The 9,663-nt window shown below is 32.3% G+C and overlaps 1 pseudogene; it reads right to left on the bottom strand.

Annotated features, from left to right (window-relative positions):
- Positions 1–1,441: 1,441 nt before the first annotated feature.
- LOC105179351 overlaps positions 1,442–9,663 on the bottom strand; it is a 37,127-nt pseudogene continuing 28,905 nt past the window's right edge.

Raw genomic sequence — 9,663 nt, 5'->3', positions numbered from 1 at the left:
TATTTTAAAAATTACAGGGAGGTAAATCGCTATTTTTTTTTTTAACAAAAACCACCTAGGGCTTGGGGGAGCTTTCCGAAGTCCCCAGTCCTTCTATATTAAAATGTACCAAATAGTTACAGCGGGGAGAGCTACCTCCCTAGAATTTCTAACAAAGCCATAAACATGCAGCACTACTCCCTTACAAATAGAGCAACATTAAATAAGGAGTACTACTCCCTTACAACAAAAGACACAAAGATGTGTACTAGAAAAATTATGGCGAGTCAAATCGCTATTTGGTTTTTCATAAGGGCGTAATTTGCTCATTTGCGATATCATAAGGGGTTGCTTACATTTTTTCCTATATTTTACTTATGATTTTTTATGATCTGGCTATGTATGGACCCCACTGCTTGTTAAGTGAGGTGTGATACTGAAAAGAAGAGGTCATTGCAGATCTTAGTTAGAACTATTCTTATAGAAAACACAAACATATCATTGCAACTGCAGATATAAAATAAATATATGTCATGAATTCGTAAACTCAGTACGTTGCATGCCTTATTTTTGTTTTTAGAGCAACTAAGGTACGTCTTGTGATCTATAGCATGCCATATTAACTTTTCTTTCTACACGTAAGGGTTAGGGCTCATAATATTGCAATCAACTTATTTGTTCAGTAGATAAATAAAAGGACATGTAGCATGAAATGAAATTTTTACATAATATTTGGTTTCAATTTTGCTTCATCTCCGAGATGGGCCAAAACATGGACAATGTTTGTTTTGATTTGTTTTCAATGTTTTGGTGGTGTTTTGAGATGTTTTGAAATAGTGCCTCATTTGTTTTTTATCAAAATAAGTCTACACTAATCATAGGCCCTACAACTAAAAAAATTATATACATACTCATACATATATATTAATATATATAGAAGAGATATGATTTGACAATGAACAGTAGTTTTTGTCTCTTACTAAACAACACCAAACATACTATACTTATTTTATATTATCTCCAAAAATAAATCCAAACATACACACTATCTCTAACACATACTTATTTATCTTTTTTCTCTCTCTCTATCTCCACAAAACATATCAAAAAAAGTTAAAAATGAAACCAAATATAGTATTAGGTTTTCTGCAAAACTTTCGGCAAGATTATCAACATCGAGCAATAAAATAAAATTAACAAAAAAAAATGAAAATAAAACAAGGTATAGATTACCTGATTTGCTGCAGGAGCCTTTTAGGGGTATTGTTAACGTGTTCCAGTCCAAGATATTGCTCCCAAGAAACACAAATACTGCTTCTCTGTAGACTCAAAACATATTATGAAATTTAAGCGCATCTGCATATAAATATTGTCACAGAGTGTGTCTGTGTGAGAGTGTGACTGAGACCTGGAAATGGTCAAACAAAGTATCTGAGTCCTCCAAGTATTCTGCTTCACTATGCTACGCAAAAGCAAATCTCCATTGCATAAAATTGAGAAGATTCAAGCAGAAAGTAGAAGTTGTAGCATGCTAACCACATAAGCAACATACCATCATCTTCATTTAATGTGATTGTAACAATTAGGCTCGGGCTGGAATACCTTCGAAAATTCCTCATCTCGTACTTGCAATTTGTTCTGCACACGAACACTGATACGGGACAAAGTTTCACCATCATTGATCATGAATAAAAATGGCTCGGCAAGAGTTTTAATTCGCTGCCATAAGCAAAATGAATATATAAGATTTAAAAGGAAGAAAATCAAAGAGATTCACTTGCAGTTGAAATAGAGAGGTAGAACGAGTACAAATATCTGAGGAAAACTATGAAGTAACAAACTTAAAATACTACCATCTGGTTTTGAGCATCCTCACGCATGAAGCGACACACATTAATCAAACATTTACTTGGGCCAAGAAATTTCTCTGCCTCTGGAATGTGTAATGAGAAATTGTAAAAGTGGAGAAATTGTTGATATTAAAGATGAACATATGGGGAAGCCAATTTTAAAGAAAAAAGTGTCGTAGCCTAGCAAAGACACAATACTAACATGGAAAGCAAATAGCAAGATATTTTTTGTTATGTGTATCACCTGAAAAATGAAAGCATTTATATACATAGACACACATATGTATAGAGATAGAAAAAGACCTCCTCTGCTTGTAAAGTCCAACGATTGTCATTTATTGCTGCGATCTTATCACTATTAGGATATATCTGTAGGAACTTGGAGTTTCAGCAACTTAAAAAAATAAGCATAGAAGGCTAGATATAAGGAATTTCTAACATCCATTTGGAAACACAATATACAATTTACTAAGTGAAGACCACATGGGCAAAATACAAAAACCTAGCAAGTACTGAGACTCAACTTCCAAGTCAGAGTGCATGTCTCCGACACATCCAATTTGTATGTAGTCAATGCATAAAAGAGTTTTCAGCATAAAATAAATTGAATTTAACTATTTAAGTTGGATTATTATGTAAAAGTTTAGAAGAATATTATTTTGGTATTAATATTATGAAACTATTGAATGAAACAAAAAGAAGATGCAATAATTCAGGACCTTATACATCTTGTGCAATAATACTTCCAGCAACCTGAGCTCTGCATTTGGACGAGAAAGTTTCACCTGTTTAACATGAACATTTCAACAGTTAAAAATCATATAACGCTATGTTATGCGACAAATCTTAGAATTCTAGGAACACACACACGCGCACTCCCGGTAATAACTTGTCTACTATATTACCTTCTCCTTGAGATGCTCAAGCACATCACCCACAGTGCTTTCTTTTGGCAGCCTAATACAGTGAGTTTCCAGCTATATAAGTAAAACAATTAAGATATTTAATGTTTGCTAAATATATATGTATGCACTTGTAGAGGAGAATATAGTCCAATTATGAATTAATACTCACTTCAGAGTTTGCCGCACAGTTGAAAGCAAGTTTGAGGATTCTCAACTCTTGCAATTCTAGTAGAGGTATATCCAATACTTCAAAGTATAGAATATCAGAAAGCTGAACAAGAAGGTAATGCTTTGTTAGTTTTACACCCTCATCAAATGAACCCCCACTTAGAGTTGTATCAATGCGTACTTGATCGTAATGCAGCAGCATCTCTAACAAGTTTTCTACTCCTCGATATCTTATAAGATGAGCTTTGGGTCCTTGAGAGTAGATATTGTGTGATGTAAGCCGTAGTTTGGACGGATCATCGACTCCGGGTTGGTTCGCTACTCTCTTAACAAGTTCATCATATCAATCAAGCTTTGACCTTCACAATTAGTGAAATTTGAATAGCAGAGTTAAGTGATCGATATTACCAATCATAACATAGGAAATTACGCTCTAGAATTAAAAGTCTGTCTTTTATTGAACTCACAGTTGTAAACAAAATTCATCCTTTTCAGGCCTTTCCAAGGAGCGAAAGTGGATAACCTGCCGAATTACAAACAGAAAAAGTGTGACGTCACAAAAATTATAATGTATAATTCGGAGATTAATTGGTAAATTTTTATAAAATTTAGTTATTTGGTAAATAAATTATGGGCCATAATTGGAATATAATAAAACTGGAACGGGTTAAATTGGAGTTCATTATAATATTTGGGGGCAACTTATATTAACTAAGAAAATTAGGAAGGACATAATGGGTATTTTGAGAAAAAATTAATTAAATAAATAATAATAATAATATTATTATTATTTATATATATATTAGTGTATATATATTAAAGAGTAATATATATATACTTATGAAGAGAGAGAGAGAGGATTGAGAGTGGGAGGTGGGCCATCACCCCCACCGCCTCACTCTCCTCTCTTTACTCACACACACATACATAATACACATACACACATGCACGGCACACACACACACATGAAATTGAAAATTCCTCTTGCGGGAAAAACCAGAGGTACGATAATTGTAATATTAATTTTTATTAATTTCTCAAATTACATTACTTAATTAGTTCATTTATTAAATATTGATCATATTGAGCGATATACTATATAACCAGAATATTTTACGAGTTTTGCTATTTAAAATAGTGTCAAATTAAATATCGAATTGGATATACAAGTGATATCGTAGGTCAATCAGATTATTAAATTTATTAGATTTGAATATTACTATAGCTAATTTATACAATTCCATCGGAATTGTTAACCAAATACGCACTTATATATATTATTGTTCAATTAAAGATTATAATAGCCAGAAATTGATAGAAAATTCATAGAAATATTCCAAAAATTATATTTAATAAATGGTATGTTAATAAAGAGGAAAAATGAAGATTTGTATTTCGATAGAAATGGAATATTAAAAAATTATTAGAAATTGTACGAATAATATTTAATATTATATTTAAAAGAAATTACGATATTCTCGATATATTAATTGTATGTGGTATAACTTATTATAGGATACGGGAGTAAAGTGAAAAGACCAAACCACTACCTATTGGATAGATAAAAGCGTTGTAAGGTCGAGGTAAGTAAATAATTAGTATTATCTATATATGCTTTCTGTATTTATGATTATACTGTTATCTGAATTTGTGGTTCGTGCTGACATTGATTTATCTGAAAGTATATGAGTGATGGATGATTTGATTTGATTGATGGTAATGTATACATGGAATGAGAAAGTACGTTGAAATATTATGTTTGTTGTTTGATGTGTTGTGAGTGTCTGAGAATGAGAATGTATTGATATATGATTTTACGTTACTAGTTGCTTACAAGAATTGTGATATGTGAAAATGCGGGAGTGGTGGAAATTAAATATAATTATGGTGTGAATACCCCTTGATGTGTTGAAAAGCCTATAAGGCGATATGAAAAGTGTTATGTGCGAAATGAAAGTGCTATGGGCGAAAAGAATGTGCTATGTGCGAAATTAAAGCACTATGTGCGAGATGAGGTTGATGAGCCGGCTGTCAAGGGGATTCACTTAAACTAAATAATGGTGAGATTGAGTTGGCGGGAAAAACACAATATCACCTTCTGGTAAGCAAACTAGGCAAAAGAGGAAGTTTAATTGATTGTCTTATTGCGTGATAACTATGTGGTGTAATAAAGAAGGTTATGTGGAAACAAATTGACTATATATTCTATGCATATTGCCTATGTATCTTGTTTGAGGTTATATTTGGTATACATATATAGATAGGACTGGTTATTTGCTTATTGAGTGGCAGGCTCATCCCCCTGCTGACATTTTCTTTCAGAAATAGACGTTGAGGTGTCTGACTATTGAAGATTAGGTCCACGCGCTATACTCAGGCAGGTTGGGCCAGTATGGAGTTTTCTCCTTTTTGTCAGTTAGAGTACAAAATACATTTTGTTGTATAGAGAGAACGTAAGCATGGAGATTACTTTTGATGGGCTATGTGTAGTGTTTGATGTGCATACAAGAATGGTGATATGTGGAAATGAGGGAGTGGTGTAAATTGAATATAATTGTGATGTGAATAACCCTTGATGTGTTGAAGAGCCTATAAGGCGATATGAAAAGTGCTGTGTGCGAAATGAAAGTGCTATGTGCCAGATGAGCTTGATGAGCCGGCTGTCAAGGAGATTCACTTAAACTTAATAATGGTGAGATTGAGTTGGCGGGAAAAACACAATATCACCTTCTGGTAAGCAAACTAGGAAAAATGGGAAGTTTAATTGATTGTCTTATTGGGTGATAACTATGTGGTTATGTGGAAGCAAATTGACTATATATTCTATGCATATTGCCCATGTATCTTGTTTGAGGTTATATTTGGTACACATATATAGATAGGACTGGTTATTTGCTTACTGAGTGGCAGGCTCATCCCCCTGCTGCCATTTTCTTTCAGGAATAGACGTTGAGGTGTCTGACTATTGAAGAATAGGTCCACGCGCTATACTCGGGCAGGTCGGGCCAGTATGCAGTTTTCTTCTTTTTGTCAGTTAGAGTACAAAAACATTTTGTTGTATAGAGAAAACGTAAGCATGGAGATTACTTATGATGGGTTACGTGTAGTGTTTGATGTGCATATATGATGATGTAGGTTCATTATGCTTGTTATGACGTTGGGGTTAAGTATACATATGGGTTAAATTATTATGTGCATTTATATTTATAAACACAGGGATTACTGTAAGTATGATGTTTAGCTTAAATATAGCCCTTGTAGCGAAGGGGTGCTACATTAGGTGGTATCAGAGCAGGGATTAGATTTCCTAGGGATAGTAGATGAAATGTAATATTGTACGTGTGGTATATACTAGGAATCTACTCATATGTGTGTATTTCATATAGGATGGAAGAGTGAAGAGAAAACGCTGCTGGCCCAACTGAGTTAATTAGAGTCTGTGCAGGGTCATGATTCAGAATCAGAACATCAGGGGTTAGGATCCCAAAATAGAAATGTTCCACAACCAGAAATAAATCCCTTTATGCAACAGTTCCTAGAAATGATGCAAAGGACATGAGAAAAAAAATACCCATATTTATCATTTGAGCCGGTAAGTTAGTTAAATTTCGAGGACGAAATTTTTATTATGAGGGGACAATTGTGACGCCCCAAAAATTATAATATATAATTGGGAGATGAATTGGTTAATTTTTATGAAATTTAGTTAATTGGTAATTAAATTCTGGGCACATAATTGGAATATAATAAAACTTGAACGGGTTAAATTGGAGTTCGTTATAATATTTGGGGGCAACTTATATTAACTAAGAAAATTAGGAAGCACGTAATGGATATTTTGAGAAAAAATTAATTAAATAAATAATAATAATAATATTATTATTTGTATATATATTAGTATATATATATATTAAAGAATAATATATATATACATATGAAGAGAGAGAGAGAGGATTGAGAGTGGGAGGTGGGCAATCACCCCCACCGCCTCACTCTCCTCTCTTTACTCACACATGAAATTGAAAATTCCACTTGCGGGAAAAACCAGAGGTACGATAATTGCAATTTTTAATTTTTATTAATTTATATAATTACATTACTTAATTAGTTCATTTATTTTGATTATATTGAGCGATATGCTATTTAACTAGAATATTTTACGAGTTTGGCTATTTAAAATAGTGTCAAATTAAACATCAAATTGGATATAAAAATGATATCGTTGGTCAATTAGATTATTAAATTTATTAGATTTGAATATTACTATAGCTAATTTATACAATTCCACCGGAATTGTTAACCAAATACGCAATTATATGTATTATTATTCAATTAAATATTATAATAGCGAGAAATTGATAGAAAATTCATAGAAATATTTCAAAAATTATATTTAATAAATGGTATGTTAATATAGAGGAAAAATGAAGATTTGTATTTCGATAGAAATGGAATTTAAAGAATTATTAGAAATTGTACGAATAATATTTAATATTATATTTAAAAGAAATTACGATATTCTCGATATATTAATTGTATGTGGTATAACTCATTATAGGATACGGGGGTAAAGTGAAAAGACCAAACCACTACCTATTGGATAGATAAAAGCATTGTAAGGTCGAGGTAAGTAAATGATTAGTATTATCTATATATGCTTTCTGTATTTATGATTTTACTGTTATTTGAATTTGTGGTTCGTGCTGATTTTGATTTATCTGAAAGTATATGAGTGATGGATGATTTGATTTGATTGACGGTAATGTGTACATGGACAAGAAAGTACGTTGAAATATTATGTTTGTTGTTTGATGTGTTGTGAGTGTCTGGGAATAAGAATGTATTGATATATGGTTTTACGTTACTAGTTGCATACAAGAATGGTGATATGTGGAAATGAGGGAGTGGTGTAAATTGAATATAATTGTGGTGTGAATAACCCTTGATGTGTTGAAGAGCCTATAAGGCGATAAGAAAAGTGCTGTGTGCGAAATGAAAGTGCTATGTGCCAGATGAGCTTGATGAGCCGGCTGTCAAGGGGATTCACTTAAACTTAATAATGGTGAGATTGAGTTGGCGGGAAAAACACAATATCACCTTCTGGTAAGCAAACTAGGAAAAATGGGAAGTTTAATTGATTGTCTTATTGGGTGATAACTATGTGGTTATGTGGAAGCAAATTGACTATATATTCTATGCATATTGCCCATGTATCTTGTTTGAGGTTATATTTGGTACACATATATAGATAGGACTGGTTATTTGCTTACTGAGTGGCAGGCTCATCCCCCTGCTGACATTTTCTTTCAGGAATAGACGTTGAGGTGTCTGACTATTGAAGAATAGGTCCACGCGCTATACTCGGGCAGGTCGGGCCAGTATGCAGTTTTCTCCTTTTTGTCAGTTAGAGTACAAAAATATTTTCTTGTATAGAGAAAACGTAAGCATGGAGATTACTTATGATGGGTTACGTGTAGTGTTTGATGTGCATATATGATGATGTAGGTTCATTATGCTTGTTATGACGTTGGGGTTAAGTATACATATGGGTTAAATTATTATGTGCATTTATATTTATAAACACAGGGATTACTGTAAGTATGATGTTTAGCTTAAATATAGCCCTTGTAGCGAAGGGGTGCTACATTAGGTGGTATCAGAGCAGGGATTAGATTTCCTAGGGATAGTAGATGAAATGTAATATTGTACGTGTGGTATATACTAGGAATCTACTCATATGTGTGTATTTCATATAGGATGGAAGAGTGAAGAGAAAACGCTGCTGGCCCAACTGAGTTAATTAGAGTCTGTGCAGGGTCATGATTCAGAATCAGAACATCAGGGGTTAGGATCCCAAAATAGAAATGTTCCACAACCAGAAATAAATCCCTTTATGCAACAGTTCCTAGAAATGATGCAAAGGACATGAGAAAAAAAATACCCATATTTATCATTTGAGCCGGTAAGTTAGTTAAATTTCGAGGACGAAATTTTTATTATGAGGGGACAATTGTGACGCCCCAAAAATTATAATATATAATTGGGAGATGAATTGGTTAATTTTTATGAAATTTAGTTAATTGGTAATTAAATTCTGGGCACATAATTGGAATATAATAAAACTTGAACGGGTTAAATTGGAGTTCGTTATAATATTTGGGGGCAACTTATATTAACTAAGAAAATTAGGAAGCACGTAATGGATATTTTGAGAAAAAATTAATTAAATAAATAATAATAATAATATTATTATTTGTATATATATATATTAAAGAATAATATATATATACATATGAAGAGAGAGAGAGAGGATTGAGAGTGGGAGGTGGGCAATCCCCCCCACCGCCTCACTCTCCTCTCTTTACTCACACATGAAATTGAAAATTCCACTTGCGGGAAAAACCAGAGGTACGATAATTGCAATTTTTAATTTTTATTAATTTATATAATTACATTACTTAATTAGTTCATTTATTTTGATTATATTGAGCGATATGCTATTTAACTAGAATATTTTACGAGTTTGGCTATTTAAAATAGTGTCAAATTAAACATCAAATTGGATATAAAAATGATATCGTTGGTCAATTAGATTATTAAATTTATTAGATTTGAATATTACTATAGCTAATTTATACAATTCCACCGGAATTGTTAACCAAATACGCAATTATATGTATTATTATTCAATTAAATATTATAATAGCGAGAAATTGATAGAAAATTCATAGAAATATTTCAAAAATTATATTTAATAAATG

The sequence above is a fragment of the Sesamum indicum genome, unplaced genomic scaffold, assembly GCF_000512975.1.
Source record: "Sesamum indicum cultivar Zhongzhi No. 13 unplaced genomic scaffold, S_indicum_v1.0 scaffold00145, whole genome shotgun sequence".
NCBI classification, from domain to species: Eukaryota; Viridiplantae; Streptophyta; class Magnoliopsida; order Lamiales; family Pedaliaceae; genus Sesamum; species Sesamum indicum.
The sequence above is the reverse complement of the archived record's forward strand: the minus strand, read 5'-3'. Positions and strand labels throughout refer to the sequence as shown.